Source organism: Cryptomeria japonica, unplaced genomic scaffold, assembly GCF_030272615.1.
Source record: "Cryptomeria japonica unplaced genomic scaffold, Sugi_1.0 HiC_scaffold_246, whole genome shotgun sequence".
NCBI lineage: Eukaryota > Viridiplantae > Streptophyta > Pinopsida > Cupressales > Cupressaceae > Cryptomeria > Cryptomeria japonica.
This window is the reverse complement of record NW_026729068.1, coordinates 149,178-154,327: the sequence shown is the minus strand read 5'-3', so window position 1 is coordinate 154,327 and position 5,150 is coordinate 149,178. Positions and strand designations below refer to the sequence as shown.

The window sequence follows — 5,150 nt, the reverse complement described above, 5'->3', positions numbered from 1 at the left end:
GCTGGGCTGCGCACCCGGGCGCGCACACCTTGGCACCCGCGTTTCCTTCATTTTAAATTTTTTTTTTTTACAATCTCTCAAGTGGGAAATTCTATAATCTCAACTTTTTTTGCCTTTTCAGGAAACTTTTGAATGGAGCGCATCATTGGTGCGCTCCGAAGTGTGCTCCAAGGTGCGCACCTCTGGTGTGCTCCAAAGCTCTCTCCAGCTGCGTGCACCTGCCCCGGCCGCGCACCCGGCCCCGCCCAGCTTCGCTCACCTGTCCCGGGCGTCTGGTGCGGAACCTTAGAGTAAGAAACATCACCGTGCACCTTGGCCAACGTGCGCGACTCGACCGAGCGCGCACTGGCCGAGGTGCACACCGATTTCACCTGGGTGCGCGCGCAGCACCTCGGGCGCACCGGGGTGCGCGCACAACGCCCGGGTTGCACCGTGGCCTGTGTGCTCGGGGCGCCTCGGGTGCGCGCTCGGTGTCGCCCCCGCGCGCGCGGTAGTGCGGGCAGCGCACCCCGGCCCGGCCCGGCCCCGACGAGAACGCAAACGGGCAAAAGGTTTATTCAAATAGCATTGCGACGCCCGGCGAAAAACTAAAAAAGGGTGCAACACCGGGACTTCCCGGGAGGTCACCCATCCCAGTACTACTCCGGCCCAAGCGCGCTTAACTGCGGAGTTCTGATGGGATCCGGTGCACTAACGCTGGTATGATCGCACCCGTTATGAGCTTGTCGCAGTGTGTACTTAGCAAACCGCGACCCACGTGCGAATCCACCCCGGCCACCCACCCCCGTCGAGGTGCACACCCTCCCTCGCGAAGTGCGCCCCGTTCGCCAAGTGTGAGCCCTGCCCGGGTGCGCGCACCTTGCTAGGGCGTCGGGTGTGCACCCGGCCCGGCCTACGTGCGTGCACCTGGACGGGGCGTCGTGTGCGTGCAGTGTCCCGTCTGCAACGCGGTGCCCACACACCACCTCGGGCGCAACGACCTGCGCTCACATGTGGGCCGAGTGCACCTTGGTGCATGTTCGGGGCGCCTCGGGTGCACGCTCGATCTTGCCCCGGTGCACCAAGGCGCTCGGTTTGCCCCGGGTGCGCACTTGGTGCAAGGTGGGCACCCAAAATAGGGATCAAGCACCAAAACACAAGTTTCGGGATGCAAAATGGGACCCAAGGACCACAAATGCGTTCCAAGACCCATGATGGGTCCACGAGAACAAAAATGTGTTCCGAGACTTAATAAACAAATATTGGGTTTTAGGAGAAGAAACATGCTCTGATGCCCAAAACGAGAATCGACCCCGAAAAGGCCACAGGCCAAAAGTGGGATGCGAGACAAAAAAAAATGGGACCCGAGGACCAAAATTGGGTTCCCAGGTCGAAGACAGGGCAACCGGACAAGAAACGACCTCTAAGGCTCGAAATGAGTCCCGACGACTAAAACTTGACAAGAAGCACCCATCAGGCACCCAACTCGACACCCATGGGATGCCGACCCACCCGGGCTTCCACCTAGCACACCTTGGCACCCACCCACCCTCGCACCCAACCTCGCACCCAACTTAGCACCTTTGAACCCACATTGGCACTCACCCTGACCCTGGCACCTTGGAACCCACATTGGCACTCACCTTGACCCTGGCACCCACCTTTGCACTCACCTTGGGACCCACCCTGGCTCCCACCTCGGCACCCACCCAGACACCCACCTTGGTTCCTTGGCACCCACCTTGGATCCTTGGCACCCACCCCGACACCCACCTTGGCACGCAACTTGGCTACTTGCCACCCACCTTGGCTCCTTGACGCCCACCCCGACAACCACCCCGTGACCTACCCTGGCTAGGGTTGGTGCACACCCACCCTGGTGCCCACCTTGGCACCCACCCCATGACCCACCTTGGCACGCACCTTAGTACCCACCCCGTTACCCACCCTAGGACCCACCCCGTGACCCACCTTGGCCAGGGTGGGTGCCTTGGTGCGCACAACTTGCCTGGGCTGCACACCAGGGCGGGCTCAAGATGGCACCCGCGTTCCGTTTTTTTCACTATCTTTCAAAACGGAAATTTTAAAATCTCGTTTTTTTTTTTTTTTTGCCTTTTCTGGAAATTAGTGAAGGCAGCGCATCAAAGGTGCGCAATGCTGGTGCGAACCCGGGAGCGCTCCGATGTGTGCTCCAAGGTGCGGCGTGCACGAAGTCCGAGCCCGGCTTGCCCCGGGTGCGCACCTCGCGTGCACCTTCGCCGGGGTGAGCACCTTGGCTGGGTTGCGCGCCCTGGTGCGCACCAAGGAGCGCTCTGAAGTGTGCTCCAAGGTGCGGCGTGCACGAAGTCGGAGCTCGGTTTGCCCCGGGTGTGCACCTCGGGTGCGCACCTCGCGTGCACCTTCGCTGCGGTGGGCACCTTGGCTGGGTTGCGCGCCTTGGTGGGCACCATGCAGTGCACGAAGTCGGAGCCCGGTTTGCCCCGGGCGCGCACCTCCGCCAGGGTGGGCACCTTGGTGCGCACAACTTGCCTGGGCTGCGCACCAGGAAGGGCTCAAGATGGCACCCGCGTTCCGTTTTTTTCACTATCTTTCAGAACGGAAATTTTAAAATATCGTTTTTTTTTGCCTTTTCTGGAAATTAGTGAAGGCAGCGCATCAAAGGTGCGCAACGCTGGTGCGAACCTGGGAGCGCTCCGATGTGTGCTCCAAGGTGCGGCGTGCACGAAGTCGGAGCCCGGTTTGCCCCGGGTGCGCCCTGGTGGGCACCATGGTGCGCACCAAGGAGCGCTCCGAAGTGTGCTCCAAGGTGCGGCCTGCACGAAGTCGGAGCCCGGTTTGCCCCGGGCGTGCACCGCGGGTGGGCACCTTGGTGCGCATGCCTTGCCTGGGCTGCGCACCAGGGCGGGCTCAAGATGGCACCCGCGTTCCGTTTTTTTCACTATCTTTCAAAACGGAAATTTTAAAATCTCATTTTTTTTTGCCTTTTCTGGAAATTAGTGAAGGCAGCGCATCAAAGGTGCGCACCTCGCTGCCCACCACGGTGCGCAACGCCGGTGGGCACCCGGGAGTGCTTCGAAGTGTGCTCCAAGGTGCTGCGTGCACGTTGTCGGAGCCCGGTTTGCCCCGGGTGCGCACCTCGCGTGCACCTTCGTCGGGGTGGGCACCTTGGCTGGGTTTGCCCCGGCTGCGCTCCGAAGCGGGGTTATTGGAGCGCCGCCTCTTTTTTTGTCGGAGCGTTTGGTGGGGTTTCTCGCATTGGCTCTTCCCAGGCCCGGTTGCCACCCTGGCGCGCACGAAGTCGGAAGTAGGGTTAATTGCCCGGGTGCGCACCTTTGCCAGGGTGGGCACCTTACCTGGGCTGTGCACCCGGGCGGGCTCAAGATGGCACCCGCGTTCCGTTTTTTTCACTATCTTTCAAAACGGAAATTTTAAAATCTCCTCTTTTTTTTGCCTTTTCTGGAAATTAGTGAAGGCAGCGCATCAAAGGTGCGCACCTCGCTGCCCACCTTGGTGTGCTCTGAGGTGCGCACCCGGGAGCGCTACGAAGTGTGCTCCAAGGTGCGGCGTGCACGTTGTCGGAGCCCGGTTTGCCCCGGGTGCGCACCTCGCCTGCACCTTGGCCGGGGTGGGCACCCTGGCTGGGTTTGCCCAGGGTGCGCTCCGAAGCGGGGTTACTGGAGCGCCCCCTCTTTTTTTGTCAGAGCGTTTGGTGGGGTTTCTCGCATTGGCTCTTCCCAGGCCCGGTTGTTGGGTGCGCTCCCACCCTGGCGCGCGCGAAGTTGGAAGTTGGGTTAATTGCCCGGGCGCGCACCTTCGCCAGGGTGGGCACCTTGGTGCGCACACCTTGGCTGGGCTGCGCACCAGGGCGGGCTCAAGATGGCACCAGCATTCCCTTTTTCTCACTATCTTTCAAAACGGAAATTTTAAAATCTCGTTTTCTTTTGCCTTTTATGGAAATTAGTGAAGGCATCGCATCAAAGGTGCGCACCTCGCTGCCCACCTTGGTGTGCTCCGAGGTGCCCACCACGGTGCGCTCCGAGGTGCCCACCACGGTGCGCAACGCCGGTGCGAACCCGGGAGCGCCCCGATGTGTGCTCCAAGGTGCGGCGTGCACGAAGCCGGACCCCGGTTTGCCCCGGGTGCGCACCTCGCGTGCACCTTGGTGCGCACACCTTGGCTGGGTTGCGCGGCCTGGTGGGCACCATGGTGCGCACCAAGGAGCGCTCCGAAGTGTGCTCCAAGGTGCGGCGTGCACGAAGTCCTAGCCCGGTTTGCCCCGGGTGAGCACCTTCGCCGCGGTGGGCACCATGGCGTGCACGAAGTCGGAGCCCGGTTTGCCCCGGGTGCGCACCTCGCGTGCACCTTCGCCGGGGTGGGCACCTCGGCTGGGTTGCGCGCCCTGGTGCGCACCAAGGAGCGCTCCGAAGTGTGCTCCAAGGTGCGGCGTGCACGAAGTCGGAGCCCGGTTTGCCCCGGGTGCGCACCTTCGCCGCGGTGGGCACCCTGGTGCGCACCATGGCGTGCACGAAGTCGGAGCCCGGTTTGCCCCGGGTGCGCACCTCGCGTGCACCTTCGGCGGGGTTGCGCGCCCTGGTGCGCACCAAGGAGCGCTCCGAAGTGTGCTCCAAGGTGCGGCGTGCACGAAGTCGGAGCCCGGTTTGCCCCGGGTGCGCACCTCGCGTGCACCTTCGGCGGGGTTGCGCGCCCTGGTGGGCACCATGGTGCGCACCAAGGAGCGCTCCGAAGTGTGCTCCAAGGTGCGGCGTGCACGAAGTCGGAGCCCGGTTTGCCCCGGGTGCGCACCTCGCGTGCACCTTCGCCGCGGTGGGCACCATGGCGTGCACGAAGTCGGAGCCCGGTTTGCCCCGGGTGCGCACCTCGCGTGCACCTTCGCCGGGGTGGGCACCTCGGCTGGGTTGCGCGCCCTGGTGCGCACCAAGGAGCGCTCCGAAGTGTGCTCCAAGGTGCGGCGTGCACGAAGTCGGAGCCCGGTTTGCCCCGGGTGCGCACCTCGCGTGCACCTTCGCCGCGGTGGGCACCATGGCGTGCACGAAGTCGGAGCCCGGTTTGCCTCGGGTGCGCACCCCGCGTGCACCTTCGCCGGGGTGGGCACCTCGGCTGGGTTGCGCGCCCTGGTGCGCACCAAGGAGCGCTCCGAAGTGTGCTCCAAG

The 5,150-nt window shown here is 63.3% G+C and overlaps 1 non-coding gene across 1 annotated transcript; it reads right to left on the bottom strand.

Moving 5' to 3' along the window:
- Positions 1–594: 594 nt before the first annotated feature.
- LOC131869388 (5S ribosomal RNA) lies at positions 595–713 on the bottom strand. Its single transcript, XR_009367771.1, has one exon. It is a non-coding gene; the product is annotated as a 5S ribosomal RNA (ribosomal RNA).
- Positions 714–5,150: the final 4,437 nt, after the last annotated feature.